The 14887-nt window shown below is 38.1% G+C and overlaps 1 long non-coding RNA gene across 1 annotated transcript in view; it reads right to left on the bottom strand.

The window, feature by feature from the left end:
- LOC106726330 overlaps positions 1 to 14887 on the bottom strand; it is a 194482-nt gene that overhangs the window by 133764 nt on the left and 45831 nt on the right. Inside the window, exon 6 of the long non-coding RNA XR_001362387.1 lies at positions 9370 to 9434. This is a non-coding gene — a long non-coding RNA (uncharacterized LOC106726330). The remainder of the gene's footprint in view (positions 1 to 9369; positions 9435 to 14887) is intronic.

The following is a 14887-nucleotide window of genomic DNA, read 5'->3' on the forward strand; positions in this document are numbered from 1 at the left end:
TTCTCTTAAAGAGGTTATAAAAAGAAAGAAAAGGGGAAAAAAGGCATTAGAACAAACAAAAACAAACATTATTTTGCACTTGTTGCTATTGTCTCATCATAGTTGAATCACTAAGTTACATGCAGATATTAGCTCTGAAGACATGTGGAAGTATGAAAGGTCACCTTTATGATACTGATAGTTGGTATACACAGCAGCTGGGGTCAGGGATTCCACATCCTTTGTGGGTATAATGTCAAAATGTTTTGATTACACAGAACAAAAAATCAACCACTCTCACTTCAAGGCTTGCCTACCATAAAATAGTTTCCAGTGAAATGAAGTAGTGTTATCCATCAAGTCATGTGATTTTTGGTTAGTGGATCCTTGTTTCTCCCATCTATTTTGCACACTTTTCTTCTTCTTTCCTTGATTGTTGCCAAATATCATAACCACCCTTCCCCAGTTCCTCAGTTGCTCTGCACACTCATCCCGTCACAGTCTCATTTATTTCAGCCTCACTGAACCTATATATATTTTTAAAATATATTTTATTGATTTTTTACAGAGAGAAAGGGAGAGGGATAGAGAGTTAGAAACATTGATGAGAGAGAAATATCAATTCAGCTGCCTCCTGAACACTCCCCACTGGGGATGTGCCCGCAACCAAGGTATATGCCCTTGACCAGAATCGAACCTGGGACCCTTCAGTCCGCAGGCCGACGCTCTATCCACTGAGCCAAACCAGTTAGGGCAGGACCTAGATATTTTTATTCCAACCACAGAGTGACTGACCTCCCATCCTCCCATTTTCCTTCCACTGATGCCAGTGGTTTAAGCCAAATATTATGCAGCTCTAACCACTTAAAACAGCTACTGATTAAGACACAAGCAACTATAACAATTGGATGCAAAGCTCCTGTTCTGAGAGTGACCAGTATCCTGAACCCTGACAAACAGCCAGTTCAAACACACAGGAGACTAAATGGAGCTTTGGTGAAAGAGTGGTTGTGTGTTGGTTCTCGTGGACAGAGTCCATTTTTCATGTGCTGTCTCCAGAATATCCAAGAGGAATTATAGGAGAGGCCGGATTAAAGGCTTGATCTGAGTGATAAATAGGGCAAGAGAAGCAGAGACTGGTTGGGTTTCAAATGAGGTATGTGGCCCGCTGGCTGTAAGTTTGACATGCTTGGGTTAGATGAACCGGTCAGAAGGTGACTTGTGGACATTAGAGCTGGGCGTTGTGCCCTCATGGTTTGAGTGTAGACTGTCCTTCTTGGATTCTGAAGTCCTATCTTCACAGGCTCAACATTAGGATCCAATTACCCACAACAGAGATTTTTTTATCCATTTTGGTTTCTGTCTGTCTATAGATATGTATTGAGCCCCTTCTATGTGCCAGGCACTAAGTGCCAGATATAAGTGAGGAATAAGACAGACAAGGTCTCTGCCTTTAATGTGGTTTCAGTCCAGTTGGTGGAAACAGAAAACTGACAAATAAACAAAGTTACTTTGGGTCATAATAAGTGTTATGAAGAAAAAGAAAGGAATTAAACAGAAGAGATGCTAGAGAGCGATTGGCATGCTATAAAGACCCTTTAAACTGGGTGTTTAGGAGAAGTGTATCAGGGTGGAAGGTGAAAGAAAATGTGGCTAAGGCCTTTAAATGAGGCAGAGCCAGTGACAGGAAGATCTGGGGAAGGAGAGGATTACAGAAAGGATTTAGAGGGACTGGGAGCACTATGTGAGACAGTCTTAAGGCAAGACCTTCGACTCTGTATGTCCTAAAGAGAGGGAGGCCATGTGGTTGCAGCATCACTAAGAGGGTGGAGAGCAGACAAGAGAGGAAGCCAAGAGAAGCCACATCATGTGGGACTGTGTGCCATGGTAAAGAGCTAAGATTTTATCCTAAATGCAATAAGAAGCTTTTGAACAGTGTGGCCACAAAAACAGTTTCTGCTTTCTTCAGTTCAATTCAGTATTCTATTCTTCTAAGTGTGCATTTGACAATTTGATAGATACATAAGGAATATCAAATCTTTGTCCAGTATGGAATTGAACTACAAGTATATATGACTGAACTATAAGTAGATAAGACTGCAAATCATTCACTAATGGGTCTTTACATTAAGCTTTTTATGGCAAGAATCTGTTCCTTAATAGTTTCTTAGACATTCATTCAAATGAATGGCTTCTGGAGATAAATTTTACCTTGGATAAGTTATCTAAGATGGGAAAGCTATACAGGATGTCTTGCTGAGAATGGGGTAGGTGATATCTCTCTTGGCAGCTGTGATATCCAAATAAAGCTTTATGGGAGAGAAGCAAATCAAGATTCAACCTAAACTTCCCAGTGTTAATAAGAAACTGTGTGCTAAGCAAGACAACGGGCCTGCAGCTAACTACTGAGTAAAATCAGAAATTCAGGCCTGGAACTGGCTTTTCCCCAAATGTACATTGAACAGTTTCCACTACACAATTTCACAGGAATATTGATAATCTGACATGTCCTTGGCATCTGGATTCATGAATATTCAGGTAGGTAGAGTGTTGAATACTTTACTGAATGATGACATCTGGCACTCCTGGACTAAGTGATGCCTCTAGTCCTGGGAGAATAGAATAGGTTACTACTAAGAATACTGCTTTTACATAGGGCTCACTTACTAATGAAAATATTCATCCTCTGTCAGTCCAACAAGTATTTCCTAGGCAATAACCTTGTGCAAGATGCAGTACTACGGTCTAGAGATTTCATATTTACAACCTTGTACCTCATATTCACCAGTTTTTTTTAGGAAGTTTTGTTTCTCAGCCCTAGATACTATTCAAAATATTACACCTTTCTGTGTATCTGAACATTTTTATGACCTTATTTGATAAACTGCATAAAACATGGTTTAATAAAAATCTGAAACTCCAGGATCTAAGTATTAAATCAGCCTCAAGAAAATTTTTGGAAGTGCATGGGCTACAGTAAACTATAGATCCCAGCTCAAGACTGTTTGGCTAAGGACCCTCAGGGATTATTAATGTGTGTGAAAATCTTTTATACTTCTCTTTCCATTTCCAAGACACAGCAAGTACAGCTGTAGATGATAAGAAAGCACATTTACAGTTTTAAGCCCTTTTTTCTCATTCTAAACTACATGTTCATGCTAGGTTGTTGGTGCCATAATGAATCTATGCTTTAAAGGGTAGGTTATTGTATATTTTCCCAATATTTGTGCCTTCCTGCTCACCTGAGGACATGAATTCTCTACATTGATGCTTCATTTCTTCACCAGCAGCCCTCACCTCCACCTTGAATACAGGAGCGCCATCAGTTTAAGGTCTTAATGATCACGGTACCTAGTATACATAAGTCGTTTCTCTAAAAAAACCTAATCATCCAGAACTGATAGTTTTCATGGAAAGTCCATTACTTTGTTACTTCTGGCCGGCGCATGTGTTTTTCTTTGGCTGGCCGGGCTCGTGGCGTTTCCAGCAGCACGGATAACTGGCGACCCTGCGGAATTCCTTCTCTTAGGCCTGTCAAACTCTTGCCTGACACAGGTAAACTGGACATGACTATATAAACACACCAGGTCTTTCAGTGCCGCCTCTAAGTTGTCGTACCCTGCCAGAAACTCTCCCTAGCATGTCAGTGAGTGGTTAAAGCTTTCTGGGCCCAGCTCAGTACTTCACCACAAGATAAGATTTCTGCAGGCAGAACTTTGTCTTCAAGGTTTATGTTTTGCTTACAACTTCAGCTCCAAAGGCTTCAGGTCAGATTCCATTGCCATATATTTCCCCTTGCCATTCAGGGCTGGACAGTCCCCCTTTCTGAAAACCGAGCCTGTTACTTTCCAGTTGTGTTTCTGCTCCTTCCACTTCTCAGCCTGAAGTGTGTTGATACTGATCCATATACCAGCTCTCTCTTCCAGAACACTTTTGAATAAAATTGTAAAGAGGGATCCACGCTGCTTTTTCATTCCACATTCCATGGTATTTGTGAGAGGGAGAGTGACTTAAATATTGCCAGAACACCCTTCCAGGCTTGCAGAGAACTGCCTCCAAGGAGGAACCATGGGCTTTCCAAATTCTGCTAGAGCTGACAAAGCATGGGAAAGTCAGAAATCTGCTCTGTAAATAGTCCTATAGTAGGTGTTGTGCTTCTTCTAATGTCTATTATGCTAAGCAACCTGTTTAAAATACATGTTTGTTTTTCTCTAGGCTAAAACTCTCTTAAAGTAACAGTGACCACAGTTTTTGCTTGCTCTGTGCCTTAGTAGACTCTCAATGCATATTTGTTGAATTTAAATCCAGCTTCATTCATCAGACTTAATTTGACCTTTTAACACAGCCTGATTAATTGATGACTGTTCTCTTTAGTGTTTCTATTTTAGGGTACTCTGTGTTTTCAAGCCTGAAACTTTAAAAAATAGGAGACTGAAGAGTTCCATCCATAGCCAATGTGGTCCAAGTGTCTTAATTCTAAGGTAAAAAATGTACATCGCCTCATCTGAAGCCCAAATTGAGACTTGGGTTTGGCTTTTCAGGATAAAGTTGCCTTGCAAAGGATCATCCAGGATAATGAAGAAAAGCTTCCATCTGTCCTTACTGAAAAGAAAACCTCTGGGCTTAAAGAAACACAAGATGTCTCCCTTGCACGAGATATCATGCAGCTGGATAGAATTCTCTGATGTGTGGTTTTTGTTTTGTTGGGTTGTTTTTTTTTAAGAAAATTTCAGCCCTTGATGGTTTTTTGTTTTTTAAATATTTTTATTGATTTCAGAGAGAGGAAGGGAGATGAGAGAAATAGAAACATCAATGATGAGAAAGAATCATTGTTCAGCTGTCTCCTGCATGCCCCCTACTGGGGACTGAGCCCACAACCTGAGCATGTGCCTTTGACTGGAATCGAACCTGGGACCCTTCAGTCCGCAGACCGATGCTCTACCCATTGAGCCAAACCAGCTAGGGTGTGTTTTTTGTTTTGTTTTGTTTTTAATAAAAAAAAGTGCCCTAGTCTCCTTCAAATCCCTGAAGCACGGGTAGCTGGCAATTTATTCAGAATCTGTAGGCATGTGGTAAAACTCTGGTTTGATTGCCTTGGTCAGGTTGGATAGAAACAGACCCAGGCATTGCTCTGATAGGCCTGGTTTCTCTATTGGTCTATCCACTCTGTAAGGCCAATCACCTTGAAAATTACATTCACATTTCCCATGCTCACATTACCTTAGCTAATCAGTTTCTTAGCTACTTGGAATTTACATGGAATATTTATTAAATTCAATCACACCAATGGGCCCCAGGATCCATGAACTTTAAATGCATTTATAGTTGATGATCTGACTAAGTTCTTTCCTGAGTGGAAAAGAAAGAGTTAAAAAGCTATCTTCTAGGAATTTCCAGATTACAAAAATACAGATCTTGTCAGCAGTCCATGATATGCATTGAACAGGGCTCTGCTGGCCTTGCATGAGATGAAGAACCTTAGAGAGAAGTGTTAGTCCTTCGTTACTATGAAGTTGTGTGACTTTACACCTTTCTTTTGTTTGTCTTTGTCAAGACAAAGCATAAGCAGAGTAATTTTGGAGTTGATCAGATTTCTGATCCTATAGGATTTGTAGGAGCGCATCTGTACATATGATGGCAATGCTTTAATAAGAGATTCTTGACTATACTACTTGCTACTAGAAGTTTCTTCATGGGTAAGTGGACTGCTTGGGCAGGCAAATACTTATTTGAACCAGTCTGTTTATTCACAATAAGAGAAAGGTTTACTATCTGAATATCTTTTATCTGTGGGCAACTTTCAAACACTTAAGATGACCTGTGAACATGTTTAACGTAACACCTTTCAACTTAAAAACTAAAAAAAAACACACATCTGAGAACTTATTAATGGTGATGAAGCCTGAGTGAAGGTTTTAAAATAAGTAAATGAGGCATGAAATTATAAAATTGTACAAGTATTTTATAAGCAGACATATCATTACCTAAATACCATCCACCTAAATACCATACACATACTCCTCACAGGAGCTCCAGACTCTTGAGCAGGAATAGGAGAAGCATTATACTGTAGAAACACCACAGGAGCCTCAGCCCGAGAAGCGGTACAATAGAAGCAGAAGGGTATCACTTAGCAGGATGTCATATTCTGCCTTTTCTTTTCATTGGATGGTATGTTATTATTCTTCTGTTATTGTGGCCTCATCAACTAGATGATGTACCATGTGAGCAGGTAGACATGTAGTACCCCTTTTAAGGCAAAAAGTGAAACATATTATCTCATGTAACAAATGCTAAAGCCAGGGATTTGAATTCTATCAATCTGTCTCAACTCCACCTTTACTAGTATCTCTTCTCTTCTCTTTCTTTCCCTGCATACCAGCCCCATTCTCTTGGGCCAACTCTAAACATGGTTGCTGCACTCTCAGGCTCACATCTCAGCTTTGAACAAGAATAGAATAGAATCAAATACTAATTTTTGTAAATACAGTAAAAATGCAACACCACATTTAATTGCCCCCTAAATAGTGATTGCATCTAGAAAGGCTTTAATTCATAGATGAAATGTCAATATGCAAATATGGAGTATTTTAAAATATATACAAAAGAGATTTTTTAGTTAACATAGTCAAAGAAAATATGAATTTTAGAACTAATATAGTAATGAGACAAATGAAAATCTCATATACTTCAGGTGGAAATATACAGTTATGCAACCACTTTGGATAACAGGTTTCCTATAAAATTAAACATACATCTACCATAAAATCCAACTTTTCCATCCTAGGTATCTATCTAAGAGAAATAAAAGTATGAACTCAAAGAAATATATGTATACCAATACTCACTGAAGTTTTATATGTAATAGCTCAAAACCAGCCTAAATGTCCATCAACCAGTGAATGGATAAACAAATTGTGGTATATTCATCTAAGGCAGCGGTTCTCAATCTGTGGGTCGCGACCCCTTTGGGGGTCGAATGGCCCTTTCACAGGGGTCGCCTAAGACCATCGGAAAACACATCTATAATTACATATTGTTTTTGTGATTAATCACTATGCTTTAATTATGTTCAATTTGTAACAATGAAAACACATCCTGCATATCAGATATTTACATTACGATTCATAACAGTAGCAAAATTACAGTTATGAAGTAGCAACGAAAATAACTTTATGGTTGGGGGTCACCACAACATGAGGAACTGTATTAAAGGGTTGCGGCATTAGGAAGGTTGAGAACCACTGATTTAAGGGAATACTATTAAGCAATAAAAAGGAACGAACTGTTGATTCACACTACAATGTGGGTGACTCTCAAAATAATTATACTGAGTAAAGAAAGTCGAACAGAAAAGTATGATTCTACTTACTAGAAAGTATAGAAAACAAATTAATCTATAGCAGTGATAGCGAACCTATGACATGTGTGTCAGAGGTGACATGCGAACTCATTTTTTTGGTTGATTTTTCTTTGTTAAATGGCTTTTAAATATATAAAATAAATATCAAAAATATAAGTCTTTGTTTTACTATGGTTGCAAATATCAAAAAATTTCTATATGTGACACAGCACCAGAGTTAAGTTAGGGTTTTTCAAAATGCTGACACGCCGAGCTCAAAAGGTTCGCCATCACTGATCTATAGTGACAGAAAGCAGATCAATGCTTACTAGGAAGAGATGGGGTAGAGAGTAGGAGGGAGAGATTATAAAGACCTGTACATTGGAAACTATAACACATTGTGAAGAGAAAGTTAAAAGACAAATAAAATGGAGATATATGCCATTTCCATGGATTAGAAGACTCAATATTAAGATGTTAATTCTTCCCAAATTAATCTATAGATTCAATGCAAAACCAGTCAAATAGCTTTATTTTCGTAGAAATTGAAAAGCTAATTTTAAAATTTATATGGAAAGACAAAGGATCTAAAATTGCCCCTGATAAAATCTGAAACAGAAAAATCAAGTTGTAGGACTTACACTACCTACTTTTAAGCCTGTAAAGCTACATTAATCCAGATAGAATGGTGTTGGCAAAAAAGATAGAAATACAGATCAATGGGATAGAACTGACAGTCCAGCAATAGACAAATACATATTGGGTCAATGTATTATGACAAAGGTGCTGAGGTATTTCAATGGGGAAAGGATAATTTTATCAACAAATGGTGCTGGAGCAATTAGATATTCACAATGAAAAAGATTAAACTTGACCCTTATTTTCATCATGTAGAAAAATTAACTCAAAATGGATTGTAGACCTAAATGTAAGTGCTAAAACTATAACCCTTCTGAAAGAACAATTGAGAAAATCTTTGTAACCTTCAGCTAAAGATATCCTAGATTGAACAAAAAAAATCTGCAAATGATAAAAAATAATTGATACATTGAAGCCCAACAAAATTTAAAAGGCTCGCTCATTTAAAAACAGTATAATGAAAAGGCAAATATTTCCAAAAAATGTATCTGACAAAGAACCTATATAATAGACATAAAAATATTTACAACTCAATAATGAAAAGTCAAACAACATAAAAAAATAAGCAAAATATTTTAGCAGACCTATCACCAAAGTATATATGAAGGTAACAAATAAACACAGAAAAGGATGCTCAAGGTTATTATTATTCATTAGGGTAATGCAAATAAAACCACAATAAGATACAAATACACATCCAATAGAATGGCAAAAATTAAAAAAAAAACTGACCATACCAAGTGTTGGCAAGGATATGGAACAACTATAGCTCATATATATTGTTGGTGGAAATGCAAAATTGTACAATCACTTCTGTATGTTTAGCCATACCAATAGCATGCATATACTTACCAGATAGCCCACAAATTTTACTCTTTACTTTTACTCAAGAGAAATAAAAACATAACCCACCCAAAGACTTGTACTCAAATGTTTATAGAAGATTTATTTATAATAGCCCCAAGCTGGAAACAACCCAAATTTCCATCAACTAAAAGTATTTTTAATCAGCACGAATGTTGAAAAGCAAACAAACAAGTTCAGACCTGATTGGAAAGCCTACAATCCCATGTCTTTCTCTGAGTTTATAATCATAGCCAAATGTCTTAATTGTCAATTAAAAAGTTTTGATTTTTACTAAAATTTACAAGGACCCATTAGTGCCACTCTTCTACAGGGGAGGATAATGAGGCTGCCATCATGGGTTTTACTCTTCTCAGTAATTGCCATACACATACCATAATGCTAAATGCTTACATGCTCCAAACAAATGCACTGTACTCTCCATTTAGTTTGTTACAACCAAGTTTTCCCATGTTTCTGCCTACATGTCTTTTCAAGTGGACACTCACTCCCTGGACTCTACAGAGAATCCTCAGCCTATTTGATAAGGTTTGAGTCACCAGTACCTCATGTCCTTGTTTGTGCACCACAGCTCAGCAGCATTTTCTGAATCATCTTGATGAGAAGCCAACTAGAAGAAAACATGAGAACCAGTTAGGAAGCAAACTTTTCCTTTGATGTGTGTTAGTATGAAAACCCAGTATCTGATATAGGCAAATATCCATCTTTTCACACACACACACATACACACCCTCACACACCCCCCCACACACACAAACTGCTTTTAATACAAAGTTGTCACTTGAGCAAAAAACTTTCATCTTTAGCTGATCCAATGATGGGAAGCTGTTTGGCATAGATTTAATAAAACCCTCATATAAAACTAGCAGAGTGCCAGAGCTTCCATATAGAGTGTAACTTGAGCAGTTATCCTGAACATTGAAGAGCTGTCCAGCTTTCCAGAAAGAGGCCAGTAAAAAGTGGGGAGGAGTAAGGCTAAATTGGGAACACTAAAGGGCAAGCTTGTAAATAGGCCTTCAAATTTTACTTCGGATTTCAACTTTCACATACGCCCATTCAAGATGGGGCTGTTCCGTGTCATAGTGAATTCTTGGGATATTCAGCACTGCTTTTTTTCAAAAGAAGGTATATTTGGACTACAACAGGATGAAAACTAGTAACACATGAAAAAGTGATAGAGCAATTCAACTTAGTTTGTATTAACTAAATCCAAAAGAAGCATGAATAATTAAAGTCCTTGAATAATCCAAAATTTTCACTTTACAATTCATACCAGTTTCCATCTAGCCTTTTGTAAATGTTTTCTCTTTAAGTTCAAAAGTGTCCAGCAGAAGAAAGAAAAACATTAATTTCTTAGAAAACATACACACTTGGCAATTTGCTTTTGAACAACTGAATATTGGATCTATGTTCATAAAAGGGAAGCAAAAATGTCAACTAATCCACCTTGGGTTATTAGATCTAAATAGCAACACATAGCCCTTGCCTTTCTCTCTGTGCCCTACATTCATGCACTGGTAGGGTCACTAGTGGTTGCTGGCTGCAGGCCAGGGCCTCCCTGTCCCCTGGTCAATCTCTTTGACGAACTCCTAGTGGAGGGGACAATTTGCACACTACGCTTTTATTATATAGGACTGCAGCTGTAATCTGTTTGGAAAAGTTTTTTTCATTTAAATTGCTTTAAAATTCTATCTACAATCTTTTAAAAAGCCCTGACTGTATTTAACAAGCTCTTTCTCCTCACCTCATGAAACTTAAACCATGTACATTCCTATCCAATGAATCATCAATAACAATTTAAGTCATTCTAAATTTTTCTGAAATGACAACTATCATGATTATGAAGAATTAGTTTTGGCCAAGATAACACAGACTCCAAAATATACGGTCTCAGGCAAATCCGTGTTCTGTTTGATTTCCTAACGTCATAGGGAGCATTCCCAAGAACCCTCTGAGCTTTCTCAGTAAAGGGAGCAGTAACGTACCACATCATCTTGTGCACCCTGGGTCCACGTGAGTGTGGACTTAAGAGAGAATAATCTTTATGGATCTCATGTATCTCAAAGGTATAAGCTGCTCTCTGTTTTTGTTTTGATTGTCTGTTTTATTTTGTTTTGTTTTAAACTGTGTATGCACAGCACACAAATCTAAAAGAGTTATTATCTCATTGTTATTTCCCCTTAACATTAGGATGAAATGTCTGATAGCTTACATGAAGAGGTGGGTATTATGAAAGCTGCGGTATAGTTGTCTGTATGTTTCTTCAAACTGTACTGCTTGACTAACACGTGGTGAGAAGCTACTTAGCATATGATGAGATACTTTGAGATGGCCATATAGGTCGGTTACTTCCAAATAGTCCAGTAAAGGTGAAAGTGTGGTTTCAGGGTAGCCTAATTTAAAGAATCATTTTATTCTTGCCTTGCAGCTACTTGAGGAGAGTACAGTCTACCAGCTATCTTGCAATTGTACCTAGCATCCATTTGACCTTCTGTGTTCACAGAATTCTCCCATCCAATGTGTCTTTTGATAGGACTCGAGAGAAAGAGACGGGGGGATAAAAAGAAACTCTCTTCTTAGACATAAACTTGGGGCCAACTGGATTTGGAGCTCGCCATCTCATGGAATGAAAGAATGAAGCAACCACTTTAAAAATGTAGAATTGAAGTATGTAGCACAATTAATGTTTATTGGCACCTGTCAAGCCCCTAGCTCAGTGGTTCTCAACCTTGGCTGCACATTAGAATCACCTGGGAATCTTTTTAAAATCCTGATTTCTGGGCCTCATCCTCTGGAAATTCTGTTTCTTTGTTACTAATGTTGTGGCCCCACCCCATAACAAAGAAACAGAATTTCTGGAGGATGATTTTTAAATTTCTTTTTAAAATCAGGATTTTAAAAAGATTCCCAGGTGATTCTAATGTGCAGCCAAGGTTGAGAACCACTGCCCAAGCTGGTTCTACCCTTACCTTTTTTGGTTCAGAGAGCCAAAAAATTAGCTTCTACTCCCCCCTCTGCTTTTGTTGTTGTTAAAGCCAGATTTAGTTATGTTTTCCATCATTGCACAAGAAGTAGCTGATACAGATGGAGAATAACTGAATTGTCAAGATCCATTCCAAAATTGAAGTTCCCAATGTTCTGGGGATAATTACATTATAAATTGGGTGTGGTGTATTTCACGACAAAATTGAAATCTGAAAAGAAAAACAAAAAAAAAAACAACAACACAAAAACACAGAACATCAATCAAATGTGAGGAGAAAAAATTTTTTAAACCTACAGTGCTCCATCATTAGAACTATTTTGTAAGATAAATGAAGGGATGGATGGATAGATAGATGATAGATAGATAGATAGATAGATAGATAGATAGATAGATAGGAGCTTATGTAGAGGTGTTGGATGATGCTGACATTGCTGAGATATTGGTAGCCCTTGGAGAGATGGCTTATAAAGCATAAACTCTTCCTGCCTGAACAAAACATAGAGTACTGTCTTGAAGTCATTGGAATGGAGGGTATTGTGAATGTCCTCACTCATGTCTAACATGTTTTCCCTTTCTAGACTGTAAGGGCATACTCTAACAGTACAGTCTCTTAATAAGAGGTGCTAAGTATCACTTTGGTTGATAGATTGCTTTTAACATTTGTAGGTGCAGTGAAATTTAAAACTACACAGAGAAAATCTGTAGAAGGTGGTGACCTCTCAGGGATGGTGTTGAAATCTGGTTCATGATTAAAGCAGGGTGTGGTTAAGAGGGGCAGGGATGGAAAATTCTCTTTTGGCAACTTGGTGGAGATGTGAGGTTAAACTGTCAAAACAGCCGCAAAAATCTGTTGCCAGAAGAGAATAATAAAAACTCTAACAGCAGCTTTAAGCTGGGCCAGGCACTGTGTTCAGGGCTTTATGTATGATCTCATTCAATTCTAAAAGCAATGGAGATTTCGTGTTGCTCTGCACCTATTACAGATTAGGAGGTGAAAGCAAGGAGGTTAAATAATTTGTCCCAAGTGTCACTGACAACCAGTGGTAAAGGCTAGGTTTGAAACCAGGGCTGTCAAATTCATTGCCTCATGCTCTTACTAACTCAGTTAGCTCATCACTGTTACCACTCCTCTAATCCGGAGCACATTCATAAACACCTCTCTGCTCTCCACATGCACAGAACTTTTCTCTTTTTTCTCTCCTCTCCTCAGCCCTCTCCCCCTCCACCACTCCCACCTGCCCCCATGACTCTCAGGTCAAAATCCTTTGTTTGAAAATCAACATGCATGAAATATTGACTCAAAATAATAAAAACATATTTTATTTTATTTCTTGAAATTTCCTTCTTCTCTGTCCCTTAATCAGGATGATCAAAACAATACAAAATTTTTTTTCACCTGCCTTTGTATTTAAAAAAACCCTCTAATACCATCTAATTTTTGTAAAATATATTTTTATTGATTTTTTACAGAGAGGAAGGGAGAGGGACAGAGAGTTAGAAACATCGATGAGAGAGAAACATCAATCAGCTGCCTCCTGCACACCTCCTACTGGGGATGTGCCCATAACCAAGGTACATGCCCTTGACCGGAATCGAACCTGGGACCCCTCAGTCCTCAGGCCGACGTTCTATCCACTGAGCCAAACCGGATAGGGCACCATCTAATTTTTTAAAGCATAAAATCTTAATGTTCTTTCCTAACTCTGTCAAGGAAAATTTTTTCAGCAGTGAATATTTCCCAAACCTCCAAAACTTAAAGAAGATAAAAAGAGGATGTGTCCTGGCTTAGCCTGCATCTTTAGATGTGTTTGGAAATCACTGGTCTGTTGCTCAAAGTCTCCTGATACCATAACTATTTAAGAGCAGCAGCTTTCTAGAAGCGAGTCATCCTCCTAGCTGCTGTGGGATGGGTTAAGTGCTGCTTGACCCTGGCTGAAGAATGACAAATGCATGTGTTCATGAGGGTTTCACACAGACACTTGGGGATCTATTTTTACCTCTAACAGGAACACATTCTTAATGTAGGCAAATAATGATTAACACTGATTTATCAAGAGAGAAGTGAGCATCTTGGCCAATTGGAATCAATTTCATTACAATATTTTTCTGTTATTTGTTAATTTTTTAAAGCATTTTTAAACACTGTGGTTTTGAGGGCATAAAAGGTTACCACTTCTCATAATTAAAAATTAATATCTAGCCTGGCCAGCGTGATTCAGTGGTTGAGCATCGACCTATGGCTGAACTAGGAAGTCACAGCTCGATTCCCAGTCGGGGCACATGCCTGAGTTGTGGGCTTGATCCCCAGTGTGGGGCGTGCAGGAGGCAGCTGATCAATAATTCTCTCTCATCATTGATTTTCTATCTCTCTCTCCCTCTCCCTTTCTCTCTGAAATCAATAAAAATATTTAAAAGTCAATATCTCTTTCAAACATACTAAGTTTATGTTGCCAGCTACTCAGTTATCACACCCAAGTAACGTATTTTCCCATTCATACATCTTCTCATTTTAGGCCAAGAAATAAGTATTTTCTCAAAACTAGTATGTGCTTTGGACATAAAACTTTTGGAAAGATATCTCTCTCAAACATCCAAATATCCCAGAAGGAAAGTAAGTGGTAGCTTTTAAAAACCTGAACATGATGGTGGTTAGAAGGAACTTTGAGGAAGGGTAGCTCTGATGTTGGGAAGCACAGATGCACTTTTATTCTGGCCAGTGTGAAGAGAGAAGAGAGAGGCCCCAGTACAGGATCCTCAGGCCAGCTAGGTGTCTGAAGAGGAACCATCTTTCTAGTGGTTTCCCAACAGGTGGAGAGCATGTAGCCTGCCTCTGATAATCATGACCAGAGAACATGCCTTCTCCCAACTGGCCACAGCTGTTATGTTGGTAACCTTTGTCATTCAACTGTGGTAACATTATGTAAAGCAATAACTACCCAGAAAGCTGTCACCATGCCCTGCATGAAGGTAATGAAAAATCTGGCATTGTTGCCATGGTAATCCTCCTCTCAAAACAATAGGAATCCTACCAGTATTGTTAAATAGTTGTAGACTGGGTGGTCTCTACCCTCTAGAGT

Source organism: Myotis brandtii, unplaced genomic scaffold (assembly GCF_000412655.1).
Source record: "Myotis brandtii unplaced genomic scaffold, ASM41265v1 scaffold250, whole genome shotgun sequence".
Taxonomy (NCBI): domain Eukaryota; kingdom Metazoa; phylum Chordata; class Mammalia; order Chiroptera; family Vespertilionidae; genus Myotis; species Myotis brandtii.